This window comes from Notolepis coatsorum (genome assembly GCF_963971535.1).
Source record: "Notolepis coatsorum genome assembly, chromosome: 3".
Lineage (NCBI taxonomy): Eukaryota > Metazoa > Chordata > Actinopteri > Aulopiformes > Paralepididae > Notolepis > Notolepis coatsorum.
Genome location: NC_140167.1, coordinates 153,597,394 through 153,613,624, shown reverse-complemented (window position 1 = coordinate 153,613,624; position 16,231 = coordinate 153,597,394). Strand labels below are relative to the sequence as shown.

General features: G+C 39.3%; 1 long non-coding RNA gene across 1 annotated transcript; it reads left to right on the top strand.

The window, feature by feature from the left end:
• Nucleotides 1–585: 585 nt before the first annotated feature.
• On the top strand, nucleotides 586–11,036 carry LOC311224400. The gene is made up of 7 exons (XR_014619442.1): nucleotides 586–636; nucleotides 1,533–1,562; nucleotides 1,729–1,784; nucleotides 2,033–2,117; nucleotides 3,093–3,166; nucleotides 3,982–4,107; nucleotides 10,840–11,036. It is a non-coding gene; the product is annotated as an uncharacterized lncRNA (long non-coding RNA).
• The last annotated feature ends 5,195 nt before the right edge of the window (nucleotides 11,037–16,231 follow it).

The window sequence follows — 16,231 nt, the reverse complement described above, 5'->3', positions numbered from 1 at the left end:
GTATGAACAACAGTCTCACATAGCCCCCCTTCTGACGGTCAAGGTGAGAGAGGGTGCTGTGTAGTACCTGGGAGACCGCATCGTCAGTGGACCTGTTTGTCCTGTATGCAAATTGCATAGGGTCCATATCACTGGGGAGGGAGGCACAAATGTGGTCCTTGACCAGCCTCTCGAAACATTTCATGACCACAGAGGTGAGTGCCACCGGTCTGTAGTAATAACTGTGAATTGAACTTGCATTGCTGCACTATATCCGTTGCAAGTCAACGCCCCCCCCCCCCCCCACAGTGTCCCCCACCCATCCCTCCTACCCAACCCCCCCACCCCACCCACCCAACCACCTCCAATGTACAGTCAGATTGGTTATTTTTGGTTGAGGTTGAAAAAGCTATGTTGATTCAATATTTAATTACAGATACCATTTCAACATTTGAAAAACTGTCGTTGAATCAATTTAGTATAGATTCCCCCTCCCCTCCTCCCCTCCTCCCCCTCCCCTCCCCTTCGAGAGGGTATAGTCCTAAGCAACTCGCGAGACCTAGAAGATCTCACGGGACTTGAGGTATTCAAACGTAACTTTGGCGCGATGGTGTCTTCACTGACTGGCTTGACAAATAGTCTGAGCCAAACTCCTTGGTAAGTCATTGACAATATAATGTATTATGCCATTCACATACCATAATCTTGCTGTCATCGTTTGACTACATGCTACTTTGTGAATTATTACCGTGGTGGCAACTAGTAGGCTACAGTGCAGAACAAAGCTTGTTAGCATTATTAGCTAACATGCTAGATAGTATACTAGTTAACTGGTAAGTGAGTTCTTATGGGAATAGTATGATCCCGTTCAGATACCATCACCGGGCTGTTATCGTTTGACTAAATGTTATCTCTGTGCCGTGGCAAATAGTTTGGAGCTTGTTTTTAGCAAATAGTGATGCATATTATTACAGCTACTAATGTTAGCTAGCTAGTATGCTAGCTAACGTTAGTCTGCCATTTTGTTTCGTGATTAAAATGTACGTTTTTAATAGTTACATAAGCATTGTTGTAACTAGTGTTAACAAATACTTTATTATAGTTCAATTGTGTTAAACTTGGGACACAGCCATGGCTCTATATTTTATTTCGTTTTGTATGTGAGGCATTTTAGCTTGAAGTTGTTGTGTTGCATTGTGGGTCTTCAGCACAAAGGAATCCCTTGCTGATGGTAAGATGGTTTTCTGTCTGCTCAGACTCAGAATACTTAATTAACATGATCTGTGCTTCATAAAAAACAGATATTGTTTATCTGGTTTTGGTTATTTTGCACAGTAAATACTTATTCAGGCCTACCTGCAATTCAGAATTTAATCCAGCAGGGCAGCAGTGATGTTCATTCTGCCTTTTGTTATATATAAAAAATGGGGCTTTGAAAGACTGACATATTTGAACTTCTAGCTCCTGCTACTCTAAACATATATATATAATATACACAGTCTTGATAAATTGCATACAAGGTTTTTTGAATATTTTGATCGTCTTCTTTTTAGAATTCGCTGGCAATCATCGCCGCTATCAAGGTGAGTTAACTAACACATTCTCAAATCATGTTTTGTTTTTACCACCAGACATGCGCTAGGTATATGGAGCTAGGTACACTTGCTACTGTAGGCTATATGGTGCTCATTGATTGATGATGGTGCTTATTTTTTCCTTATTTTGTTAATTATGTTGCTCTTTCTCTAGGAATGCCAATGTATAACTCCAGCCCCATATTACCACACTGCCATTGATTCAGCTCAGTAAGTATTATCTTTCAATTCAATATTGTCTGTCTCTCTCACCCCACTTCAAACTTCACACCTTTATCTGTGTTTTCATCTCTGTCTTTCTGTCTCTCTCACCCCGACCTCCTCCACTTCACACAACACCTACATTGCCAAAGCCTTTGTCATTTGATGACACAGCAGTGCTATGTCTGTCTCTCCCTCTATCTCCGTCTCCCTCTCTCACTGGCATAACATTTTTATTGTCGTATTCAATATTTCAGAGATTCTTCGCCAGAGGAACTTGAAGCCATTCCTGAATTACCACCAGAGACCAGCAGTTGCACGCAGGCAGAGACTGCCTGTAGCGTGAGTTGAATTTTATACACAAGTTCACTGGTGTTTATTCTTATATAAAACGTCTCTAAAGACGTATGTTTACCTTTGCATTGATTGGCGGATTTTTGACTGAAGACATTGGATCTTTCCTGCTCTCCCATCCAAGTCCCAGGTTGTAATGACGTAATCATGACACTTAGTTGATTTTGAGTAGACAATTACTCGTTGCATCTGGGCTCATAGTCATAGCCATATACCCTCTTGCGCCGCCCCTGTGCCTCAAATAGATCCGCTATCAACTCTATCTTTAAATCTTTCAAAATGTTCAGTTGCTATCGCTATTAGCTCTATCTTTAATTTTTCAAAATGTACAGTTGCTATTGCATGCACTCATCTGTGTTTCACCACACACATGAGTGCATGCTTACCAACTGTCCGTCTGCAACACTACTATCACCGACATCTAAGAAGGGAGATCCCCCCTTGAACGGCCCTTCTAAGGTTTCTCTCCTCCACATTGCCTGTGGAGCTTTTTTTCCCTATTGTTAGGTTTTAGTGAGTTTTTCCTTACCTTCGCGTGGGGTATGTCTGGGAGTGCTTGCATTCTTTCATTTATTTGCATTCATCTAAAAAATGTTTGGACCCTATGGTGTTCTTGTTCTGTTCTTGACTTATTGTTATGTTGTCTTCTTGACTTGTTTAAAGAAGACCTGTACGGCCCATGGGGACATTAACGTGTGTTGTCGGGCCCTATAAATAAATTTGATTTGATTTGATTTGATATAGCCATATAGGAATGACCGCTACACCGTTGCGCCAATAGCTGCCGAGGGAGGGAGAGTTAAGCGATTTCTTTGTCATTCAGACATATTCTCCTATCTGCACCTATCTGACACGTATAGCCACTGATGGTGGAGAAGTGCTGTCCAATTGGCCATTTTGGGGAAATTCAGGCATAAAATAATATTCTGTTGTGTGTCACTGTCAATCAATCCAATATTTCAGAGATTCTTCGCCAGTTGCGGCAAGTTTGTCACCACCTGAAGACGCAGACCACCACCTGAAGCCCATGTAGAATTGTGAGTTGAATTTTATACACGATAGATCAGTGGTTCTCAAACTTTTTACACCAAGTACCACCTGAGAATGTAGCTGGCTCTCCAAGTACCACCATATGACCGGCGTTAAAATACAGTCTATTCAGCTATGCACAGTTCACGCAGGAGGCAAATGTATTCCTAATACCATTATTTATTGTTAACTTTTGTCAGACACAGCCACAATGTACAAAGGGATAGCACTAGAACTAGCAAACGCTTCCACACAACTCATACAATGCAAGGGGCATTGAGAACATAATAACTAACATTCTCACATAGCAAGTGAGAAAATTAAGAACAACTGTATTTCAGCAAATGTACTTAATCTCTATCTCTCTCTCTCTCACACAGCAAGCAATTGTCCATCATTCTCTCTCTCTCTCTCACACACACACACACACACACACACACACACACACACACACACACACACACACACACACACACACACACACACACACACACACACACACACACACACACACACACACACACACACACACACACACACACACACACAATTATTTTCTTACAAAAACTTAATTTCCTGCATTCTGGTGCAGGACTTTTTGAAATTTTACCCTTTAAATGCCAGTTTGTGTGATGGCATCACAAATTATTGTTAAAATAAACACACAAAGTAAAATATGTTCAATAGGATAGGAGCCCCACATTTAGTGATCTAGGAGGCAAGTATTTTGTAATAAGATCAGATAGATAGAGCAATCACAAAATAAAGAAATGAGGCTCATCGTGCTCGCAAGCCACTGTCTAAAGTCTAATTGTGTTCTCAGAGGGATGACACTGGTGATCTACACCTCTACCAGAGGCCAGCAGCCAGAGGGGGACCCTGCTGACCACAAGGCCATCTGAATCATCCTATGCTGAATTGACATGGATGGCATCTCCCTTAAGCTGATGTGAGTATAACTTCCATGTACAAACACAAACACACCCACTCTATCTATATCTCTCTTCTAGGACATGTCATCATCATCAAACCTTTATTTAATTATTGGGAGAACAGTAGGGTTGTAAAAAAAAGTGTAAACATCTTCAAATCATTATTAACACATCCACGCTGTAAAGCGGTATTGCCCGCCATGCTTTGACCGCCAGATCTCGCTGTACAGCGTTATTGAGATCAATATTGAATTTTTTCGCCATGGCATTAAAAATTCATATATGGCCGCCTAGTTATAGTTGAAAGTGGGGGTGCAAGATTTTTTTTTTTTTTTTTTTTACTTTTTAATGAACACCTGTATGTGCAATTTCCTGCAATATAGAGCCTTCAATCTTGACCAAAATAAAGCTGCTCTTTTCACTATAAAACTCAGTTTATATTGCAGTATGATAGCTATAATAATAATAACTTCACTGCGAGGGCTCTTTTAGCTAACGCTAGCTAGGCACGTATGATAGCCAATTACTATTATAATAATAATAATAACTTTCCCATCCTCCCAAAGCCCCTCCGGCCCCGTTCACATCCGCAGCGGCAGTACCAACAACAACAACAACAATTAATTGACGCTATCAATAGCCCCAGTGAGCGCGGCGGCTGAATGAATGAATGAAAACTTTATTTAACAGATTGCAGAATGGGTACAATACAGTACGGCTCAATACACACAATTGTTAAGGTGATGCAGACCAGAGAAAGACGTTTGTCTTGTTTACATCAGGGTCCATACTAGCCCCTTTCGTGACTGTGCTGCACCGAGTGAATCCACAGTCACTTGCTCCTCAATGGGAAACCAACCTAGATTTACCCTGAAGGACTGGTTCTGGCCGAACCGTTCGTTATACAAGTATCACAGAGACATTACAAATGTGCTCACAGTTGCACGAGGGTTTCGGACAGAGATACGGGATGGTGCGCAGGCGCTGTGATCACCCAACGGCGGAAATAATGCCGCTTTGAGCAGTTTATAAAAAAATATTAAAAATATTTATTAGCAACGCCGAGCTTTCAAACCATCCCGTATCTCTGTCCGAACCCCTCGTGCAACTGTGAGCACCTTTGTAATGTCTCTGTGATACTTGTATAACGAACGGTGCGTATTATTAATTTGATTGAAATTACGTAGTTATGGTTAGATTTATATATGGGGGGGGGGGTATATCATATTTTTCATATGATCAAAAAGTGGGGGAGCAAAATCAGACGTTTGCCCCCCCATGTTCAATAGTCGTAGAGCAGATGCTTCGCATGCTCTATTGCGCAGGCGTCTATGTATACACCTCCGATGCTGCAGCTGGACCCTACGGCTCAATACAACGATGGCTCAATACCGCCACCTGGTGGATGGTCGGGCGAGTTACACTCGAACAACAGGAAGTGGGGGCTGTGCGTCGATTAAATTCATCCGGCCATCAGACATTGTTGCAAGGCTCCCGACAGACACTATAGTACATATGGATCGCTTTATAAACTTAATAATCGATATGATTTCGGCGTTTATTGCGACATACAAACCGGAAATGGACCTAGGCGATCGACGTCCTATACTTGGGATATTTCACCGCCAGTCTCTTTGACGCACGGTAAGAGGACACTAACGTTATCAGGGTGTCCGCGGGACCTTAAAAAGTCTTAAAAAGTCTTAAATTCAACTATCAACTATTAAGGCCTTAATTTGTCTTAAAATGTCTTAAGTCCGACTTTCGGAGGTCTTAAAAACATGCCATGTCATCTTATGTTTCATTGTGAAATCTGGGGGGAAACTATTAACGGGAGATAAATCAGGCTTTTTTTCTTTCTTTCACGCAAACGGTACGCAGTGGGGCGGAACCTTAATGTGGTCCTTAATGTGTGTCGCCGTCGGGAGCTATTTCAGAACACCGGAGCATAGGTAACACGTTATTCAAGCCGTAGCGATAACGCTGATGTTTAGTTTAGTTTAATTGATTTGTATTTATTTGCACTCGTTAATTTAACATGGGAAAGTGCAAATTTAATGAGAACTGGCTCGAAAACCCTCTGTTTGCACCGTGGTTGGTCCCAGTGAAAGATAATTACGAGGCCCGCTGCAAACTCTGCAAAAAGGATTTTAAACTGGGAACGATGGGAATAAAAGCAGTCGAGTCACACATGCACAGCGCTAAGCATGTTTACCTCTGCAAAAACCCGCCTGCAGACAACTTCAATATCAAATTTATTTTCGACGCCGACGCCGTCCACATCAACTGCTGAGGGACAGGTAGGTCTACCACCAATTACATCTGCACCTGTCCGGGTAATGTTTGGCTCCACGCCAACCCTTGAAGCTGAGGTACTGTGGGTTCTAAATACGGTCACAAAGCATCAGTCCTACACAGTGATGGGAATAACGGCACTATAAGTAACTAAGTTACTAACGGCGTTCGTTTTTTCAGTAACAAGTAATCTAACGGATTACTCTTCCAATCTTAATAACGTCGTTACCGTTACTACAAAAAAATGCGGCGCGTTACTATGAATGAACCTGTTTCTTTCATCAGACATATCTCTGCGCCGAGAGGCAATAATATGTTCTTCCTTGTTTAGTGGACAGTGCGCGAGCCAAGCATACATGCTGACGATTGGCTGAGGTTGAATACAATGTCATGGTAAGCCAATCAGAGGTGGAGGTGGGCGGGTGTCTAAAGCATCCAGAGTCTGACACACAGCGCGACAAGACAAGCGATCACTGATCAGTCAGCATGAGACCGCGGCCCGTGTAGTGTACGTTTTGAGCTCAAAAACGAATCCAACGAACAACACAATGTCAACATGAGACCGCGGGTCCATGAGCGTTTTGTGTTCACTCTTTGCAGCGCAGGGCACTAGAGTGGCTCTACTGCAGTGCTGACAGCCTTATCAACAGTGCTGCACTTCCTGGTTTAATAGCACAGGCTTCAGCTGCTCGTGATTGATTGATTGATTGATTGAAAAGTTTATTAACAGGGGAGCTCCAGTAGCTCACCACGTACCGCGAGTGCTATTTTAGCGCCGTGGACAACCGTGCTCGTCACGGATCTGGGGCTGAGCGAGTTCGAATCCCGGACTGCAGCCGTGCCTTTCCCAGAGTGTCTTCCCCCCCATCTGAACCCTTTCAGCCTGCTTCTGTCGGTCGAACTTGACCAAGTATAAATGCGATAAACGTATAAAAGAGCCAGGGAAATGGCCAAAGTTTTAAAAAAAAATAAAAGTTTATTAACAGATTGCAGAATGGGTACAGTACAGCTCAATACATACAATTGTTAAGGGGATGCAGACCAGAGAAAGACTTTCGTCTTGTTTACATCAGGGTCCCCCATTTTCAATTCATCATAACATATATAGACATACATGACATACAGATAGACAGTACTGCTACATCTATACATTTATGACATATCAGATTTGCAAATACAGTACTGTTTGTGATACAAAAGTGTATATACATTTGGCGTAGAAACTGTACATTGGAGGAGGTTGGGTGGGTGGGGTGGGGTTGGGTGGGTTGGGTGAGGGCTGTACATTGGAGGTGGGGGGGGGGGTTGGGTAGGGGACACACACACATTTTACACTGTACATTGGAATACTGACAAAGCCTTACTTGGTCATTTACTGTACAACTAGGTTAGGACATTTGTATGTCATGCATGTCTTAAATGTAATGATTAGATTAGTTTAGATGATTCGATTAGATTCTTATATCTGTATGTTGTGTATGTCATTGATTGATTGATTGAAAAGTTTATTAACAGATTGCAGAATGGGTACAGTACAGTACAGCTCAATACATACAATTGTTAAGGGGATGCAGACCAGAGAAAGACTTTCGTCATAAATGTCATTAATTGAAAATGGGGGACCCTGATGTAAACAAGACGAAACTCTTTCTCTGGTCTGCATCCCCTTAACAATTGTGTGTATTGAGCCGTACTGTATTGTACCCATTCTGAAATCTTAATTAAAATGTTCAATCAATCAGTATATATTTGTTATTTATTTTTGGTATAGTGCTTAACAAGCATAATTTAATGTTGCCCAGTTGTGGCCTGTTGAGGGGCAATACATATCAAAAGTTCCAAAACATCTATTCTGTTTGTATTTGTATGATCCACTATATAAACATTGTAATTATAATATCTACATAGCCTACATGGCATTTGATTGGAGGCTAGTCTCACTTTGTCCCACAGCAACATTAAAATAGTTTAGATTTGTGTATGTTGTTTATGTAAAAGAAAATCTTGAAAGTAACGCAATAGTTACTTTCTGAAGTAACTAGTTACTTTTATAATTTGTAACTGAGTAAGTAATTTAGTTACTTTTTGGAAGAAGTAACTAGTAACTGTAACTAGTTACTTTTTTAAAGTAACTTGCCCAACACTGGTCCTACAATGGAAATGAGGGACTAGGAGAGGTGTTTCAAGCGATGTTTCCTGACTCTGAAGTCGCTAAAACATTCACGTGTGGAAAAGATAAAACGTCCTACATAGCCAGGTTTGGATTGGCTTCTTGCATCCAAAAAATCTCTTCACGGATGTAAACAAGGGCAAGGACACGTTTGTGTTGATGAGAGTGAGAGCTTCACCCCACCCTATGTATTTATTTTCTACCACCCACCTACCCCCTCCTAATGTACAGTCTCCTCCCCATCATATGTATATGTATATATATATATATATATGTTAGGATCTATGGGTAACAGTACTGTATATTTGTATATTTGTATATTTGTATATTTATTTACTGTATATTTGCATATCATATATGTCACAAATGTAACAGTAATATATACATGTATGTCCCTATGCCATAAATGTCATGATGTCATGTATGTTGTGCATGTCATAAATGTCACTATGAATTGAAAATGGGGGACCCTGATGTAAACAAGACAAACGTCTTTCTCTGGTCTGCATCCCCTTATTATTGTGTGTATTGAGCTGTACTGTATTGTACCCATTCTGAAATCTGTTAAATAAAGTATTCATTCAACCAAACCACAAAAACAAAACAACTGGATGAATGAAAACTTTATTTAACAGATTGCAGAATGTGTACAATATAGTACAGCTCAATTTCCCTCATTTCTTTATTCATATTGACATACACAACATAGAATAGATAGAATAGAAATAATTTTATTATCCCGTGGGAAATTTGACACTGCAAATCGCTCAACATTTAAACATTTAGACACATTTAGGACAGGTCACGAATTAGAATAATAACACAAATCAATCAAGTTGCCTAGGATAAGAGTAGAGTAAAATAGAATAAAAATGAAATAAAATATACAGAAATAAATACAGTAAAAACATACATGACATCATGACATTTATGGCATAGGGACATACATGACATACAGGTATATACTGTAGTACTGTTACATTTGTGACATATATGATATGCAAATAATATACAGTACTGTTACCCAGAGATCCTAACAGAAAATATTATATATATATGATGGGGATGAGACTGTACATTAGGAGGGGGGGGGGGGGGTTGGACATTTACGGTGGCCAGTTTCGAATTGCAGTCTCCCGTAGGTGCTCTTTAAGAGCGGTTTTGAATGTGGGCAGGGGTAAAGTGGGTTTTAGGAGTGAGGTTAAGCAGTAGTCTGACCAGTTTGTTTTGTGATGTTTGTAATCTTGTTTTTAGTGCCTTTGAGGTGCTTTGGTACCATGAGGTGCAGGCATAGTCGTAGTACCCTTGAATGAGTACTGAGAGTACCCATGATTTTTGCCATTTTGTTATCGTGAAATTGGTATTCAATTTAATTCTGAGTGGCATTAAAAAGTCTTAAAAAGCCTTAAATCTGACTGGGCTAAACCTGCAGATACCCTGGTTATTTGCAGACCAATTTATTCATTTCACTGCAAACCATCTGATCAATATATCACCCATACTACATAAAGCATTTACTGACGATCACGTAATTATAAATGCCCCCCCCCCCCCCCTGTCCTCCGTGCATGATGATGCATAACGTATACGATCATATACAGTTGAATTTTTTAATATAGCGTGTCTAGGGAATAAACGGCAATCGATGCATTTAGGTCTATAACTCACGTTCTAGGAATTACTACAGAAAATGATAAAAACATACTTATATTCTAGAAGGTATTTTTGTATGAATGTATTAATGGAAAAGTATAACGTTCCTACATCCTGAACAATAGATAATCGATGTTGAATGCAGGCATTAAAGCGTTCCGTCTCAAGGCGGATTTCCGTCAATTTGATTGGGGAGATCTGTCAATTTTATTCGCAGTCTAACGGAATTGACTACCTGGTATAATATGATTTGTAGATGCATACAGATTGAAACAAAATTGAGCCAATCAGAGGCGCCAAATATCATGAAAAGGGAATTTTTTCTACCGAGGCGGCGCCAAGCAGTCATCACTCAGGGACTCGAGTGGTTGCAGCTGGAGGCTATTGGGCAAGTGACATTTGCGAGGTCTGTCCGCCACATGGCAGGGTAACAAAATAGTTGTGTCCCCTGCTGTGGTTGTGAGTATAGTATACGTTTATTAGTTTAACTCCGTAGCAACATCACACAGGTGTATCTGTAGACAGTCTCCTCCCCACCGTATGTATCTTTTTTCCTACCACCCACCCCCTCCTAATGTACAGTCCCGGACTTTCCAGTGAATCATAGTGTCCTTTTTTTTCATTTTCCCAGATGCACCATGCACCAAGGATCCAGCTGATTACTGCCAATCTGGAGGATTGTTCCTTATCTGCTCTACACTTGTGCCACTGATTCATTGACCTTTTGTGGTGTGGTATGTTTTGATTTTGACTTAGTAATACACTGTATAGTTGGGATTCTGAATTAAACAGTATAATGTTCACATATATTATGGAGCCCCCAGGGGTCGGGAGAATATTGTGGAAAACAATATAAAACTGAAATGGTAAAGCGAAAAAACTGTAGACCTGACCACAACCCCCTCGGTTCAACAGCACAATATGTTGCTTTCTCCGCTTTTAAAAGTTGAAATCATCTGATGACATTGAAGGCAGGGGCGGATTTAGGATTATAGGAGATCCGGGGCTTAGCCCAGATAGGTGCCCAGCCTTTTTTTAATTTTTTTTTAATTTTTTTTAAAAAAAATTAAATTTCTTTTAATTTTTTTTTTAATTTTTTTTTGCAGGCAAGGGGTGGTTTTTCTGCAGATTTCTTTTTAATTTAATTAACCTGTACGTGCAATTTCCTGCAATATAGAGCTTCAATCTTGACCAATAAAGCTGCTCTTTTCACTATAAAACTCAGTTAACTCAGTAGTTATGGTTAGATTTATATATTGGGGGGGGATATATCATATTTTTCATATGATCAAAAAGTGGTGGAGCAAGAGCATACCTTTGCTCCCCCAAGTTCAATAGTGGGAGAGCAGAGATACTCCGAATGCTCTTATGGCCAGGCGTCTATGATTCACTGATACAAAGTAAAATAGTGCAGTGCAATAAAATAGTTAGTAAAATAGAATAAAATAATGCAATAGTGCATTGCAATAAAATAGTTATCATCGTATTTCTTCGGGAGGCCGGTAAGGAGTGCATTACAGTAGTCGAGTTGGCTTGAAATAAAGGCATGGATCTGGTTTTCAGCGTCCTTTTGATTTATAAATGGCCGTACTTTAGATATGTTTCTAAGGTGGAAGAATTAAGTTTTTGTCAACTTGTTGATTGTGATTTAAAAGTGATTGAGTCTACCATGACACCAAGACTTAACTCACTCAAATACAGTTAGCAGCTGGATAGACCACAGATGGAAATTAGCTTCTGCTAAATCTGGTGCAAACATATTTTCATGTAACAATGATGAATTGTCAAAAAAAAAAAAAAAAAAAAATCATTTTATTTTTTTATTTTTTTAAATAGATTCGGGGCTTTTCAGAAAACATTCGGGGCTTGAGCCCAAGTAGCCACACCCTAGCCCCGCCCCTGCTGAGGATGCTTAGGCAAAAGACGGTGATCTATTAGATAGGCAATTTCCGTATGGCAAGTGACAACCTGTATAAGAACGATGCAATTTTCTTTTATTATTATTATTATTATTATTATTATTATTATTATTATTATTATTATTATTATTATTATTATTATTATTATTATTATTATTATTATTATTATTATTATTATTATTATTATTATTATTATTATTATTATTATTATTATTATTATTATTTTCTTTTTTCTCTTTTTGTCTGCTTTATTTTTCATTTATTTTAGGTATTGTGTGGTTATATACGTAGTCATGTATTGTATGTATATTTGTATGTATGTATGTATGTATGTATGTATGTATGTATGTATGTATGTATGTATGTATGTATGTATGTATGTATGTATGTATGTATGTATGTATGTATGTATGTATGTATATAATGTTGTTGAACCTTAAAAAAAACAATAAAAACAATTTAAATAATAATAGACAGAGTTTCTAAGAAGAGAGTTATACATTATATACATTTGAGAGTATTTACATTTGAGGGGGAAGACACTGTACATCGGAGGCGGTTGGGTAGATGGGGTGGGGGGGCGGGGGGGTAAACACTACTGGACTACTGGAACACTATGCCTATACATATCTGTAACATGCTTGAACAATAAAAAAAAAACTGTTAAAATCTGCCTCAAAGAACACCAGAGCTGCACCCACAGCTAAATTCATTAACACATTAAGGACCGTCCACGAGTTAACTCGTGTTTCGATTCCACCCGTTGTGGACCAGATTAACTCGTGGCAAGTTGGTATTGTTTTATTCCATTTTAATAACGGTATTAACGTCCCCGATCGACTTGCAGGATCTACCCGCATATTTGATTTCCGAAACATGCAATACCGGACAGATCCTCTTAGGGGCGCCATCGCTCCACTGCAGTATCATTGAGGCCGAATGGGATTTTTTTTTTATTATTGTCTAGGGGCGTTTCATTATGAGCCTGGATCCCAGCCGAACATCCTCCATCTTTGATCACGTTACGGAACGCAGATTTCAGCCTGGAATAATGGGATTTATGATCAGCCAATGGACATATCGAACTACCGGATGCCGATGAATAATGACAAAATGCTGCCGGCGATCACATGGCCTGACGGTAGGATACTATTCACCCAAATTACAGCCGGATTGGACATTGTTGTAACACGCAAGCGATCGATCAGTGAATGTGGCTACTTGAACGCACACTGTATTGCTAATCAATAATACTGATCGGCGTCCCCCGCCACCCCCATTTCATCCATAGATGCTCTGTAATAGTCCGGATGCTAAGCAGTTTGTTTTATTTCATTCGTATATATACAACAGAAATGGCGTTTGATATAACATGACTAGCCTTTAGCCTCATATCTAGCTTCCCAGAAAAAAGACGAGACGAAAACTGCGATAAAGCTTATATTCACGACGCTATAAAATGACAACCAACCGATGGATTTTTATTTTCTTTAAGCCATTATGAAGGCACGGTTTATGCACTCAAGTGACAATGAGAATGGACAGATAGCAATACTATAAAGTATATATATAGCTGTTAGAAAGTACATCGGTTTGTTGACAAACCCTGGTCGTCCAGAACCATATTACACTGCAAACCGTGGTCGCCAATGTGTTAACGGTGTGTACTGTATATGCATTTCAGCTTTATTCTGTTTTATATGTGTATTTTTGTTAAAATGTGTATTGTGATGAATTGTATTTTATGTAGGCCTATTTGATGTATGTTATGTTATGTGTGATAACCTTTTTTATCACTTTAGGTTGATGCCCTTTTTAACATATTGGCCAGGGACTACAGATGAAATCTAGCCTTCTGGCTAATTCTGGCGTATTTACATTTTTAATGTAGATTAATATGCACTGTCCCTTTTGCAAATAAACTTAAAGTGTCCCTTCTGTAGTGTGGTAGTGAAAGGGTTAACCCGTTGTAGTGTGGTAATGAAAGTGTTAACCCTTTGTAGTGTGGTAGTGAAAGGGTTAACCTTTTGTAGTGTGGTAGTGAAAGTGTTAACCCTTTGTAGTGTGGTTGTGAACGTGTTAACCCTTTGTAGTGTGGTAGTGAAAGGGTTATCCTTCTGTAGTGTGCTAGTGAAAATGTTAACCCTTTGTTTCAAGTTCAAGTTCAAGTTTCTTTATTAGTTGTCATACATAACTACAGAATACTTTTATACAAAATGCTTCTTTCTGTTACGCTCCAGAGACTGTGCTAGACAAAAATAGATAAGTATAAAATAAGTATAGCAAGTAAAAAATAGCAGTCACGTACGTAGACACAAGTGTTCAGTATGTACATATGTACAATGTTCAATGCAGAGTAGAAGTAACTGAGTTACCATACAATATACTAATATACAATATACTATATAGTGCAAAGCAGAAATGGGATGAGGTACAATTTAGGTACAATTTACAGTAAGGTGTAATGAGGTATGGGTTGTAGTGCAAATTCTTTCCCAATAAATATAAAGTGTGCTTAGGTGTTCTAAAGTGTGTAAAGTGGGTGCTGCAGTGAGTTGTTTGTTTAAAGTGAGTGTGTGCGTGTGGATGTGTGTGCTGTGAGTGTATTTGATGGTTGTTACATTGTTCATTGAGCATCCTGATGGCCTGGTGATAGAAGCTTCTTCTGAGTCTTTCTGTGCTTGCCATGAGACTCTGGTATCGCTTGCCTGACCGCAGCAGTTCAAAGAGGCAGTTGTTTGGGTGGCTGGAGTCTTTGATAATTATCTTAGCCTTACCCATACACCGCTTGTTGTAAATGTTCTGGAGAGTGGGAAGCCCCCCTCCAATTGTGCGTTCGGCTGAACGGGCCACTCTCTGTAGTCTGCTACGGTCTTTTGCGGTGCTATTCCCAAACCAGGAGGTGATATTGCCAGTCAGGATGCTCTCTATTGTGCATGAGTAGAAGTTCTTAAGGATCTTCTGACTGACTTGGAACTTCCTTAGGCACCTGAGGAAGTAGAGGCGTTGCCGTGCCTTCTTCACAACACTGTCAATGTGTAGTTGACACTTTGTAGTGTGGTTGTGAAAGTGTTAACCCTTTGTAGCGTGGTAGTGAAAGGGTTATCCTTTTGTAGTGTGCCAGTGAAAGTGTTAACCCTTTGTAGTGTGGTAGTGAAAGGGTTAACCCTTTGTACGGTGGTAGTGAAAGGGTTAACCTCCTGTAATGTGGTAGTGAAAGGGTTAAAGTTACTACTACTACTCTCTTTTTTTCTTTTTTTGTTGTTCTTTTTTTCTGTTAATTTTTTTTTTCTTTTGCTAAATTTATGTTTCTATTTATTTTTTCGTTTCTTATCCTACAAAAAATCCTAAAAAAAATATATATATATTGTAAAAATCCCTCCCCACTGGGTTGTTTAAGAGGCGTACTCGGATTATACAGCTTATTTTGATTACGCTGAATACTTTGAAAACAAATTGAATAAGAGGGAAGAGCCTGAGTAACAAATGTCATTGACTATGTGAATCAAGTATATTATACTGTATGATTAATGCAATGTGATGTTCATTATGACACAAAATAAAAGAAAGTTAAAAAAAAAAGTTACTAACGTTCAGGTCTTCCTACAGCTGTTTACATCGGTACTTATAGGAGGCTGAGAGGGGGCTATGTGACCACATTTGGCTGCAACAGTACAACAGTTCAGTTTAGCACTGGTATCACAATCAATCACTCAGTATAACCTTAATATTTAAACCCATGCAACAAAGAAACATATCCAGCATATCCATTTTGAATAGAGTTTACTCATATTAAATCCATGGACAAAATTAATTAAGTAAATAAACCATATTAGAAAAAAGGAAGTGACATCATGTTCAAAGAAAAGAAAATCTTTATCAAACCTTTACAAATTGTGCAAGCTGGTGATGAAACATATTATTGACCATCTCTATAAATAAACTGAATCTGTGGAAAACTAAACATGTGCTGCAGGTTTATCCCCGAGCAGCAATCCACCTTTTGACCATGTCCCTAATCTGAGCCGTTGAGGGGTAGTTAATGTTTAGGTTTATGAGAATAGCGCCACCATGAGGCAAGATGACTCAGGATCTCACAGGCCT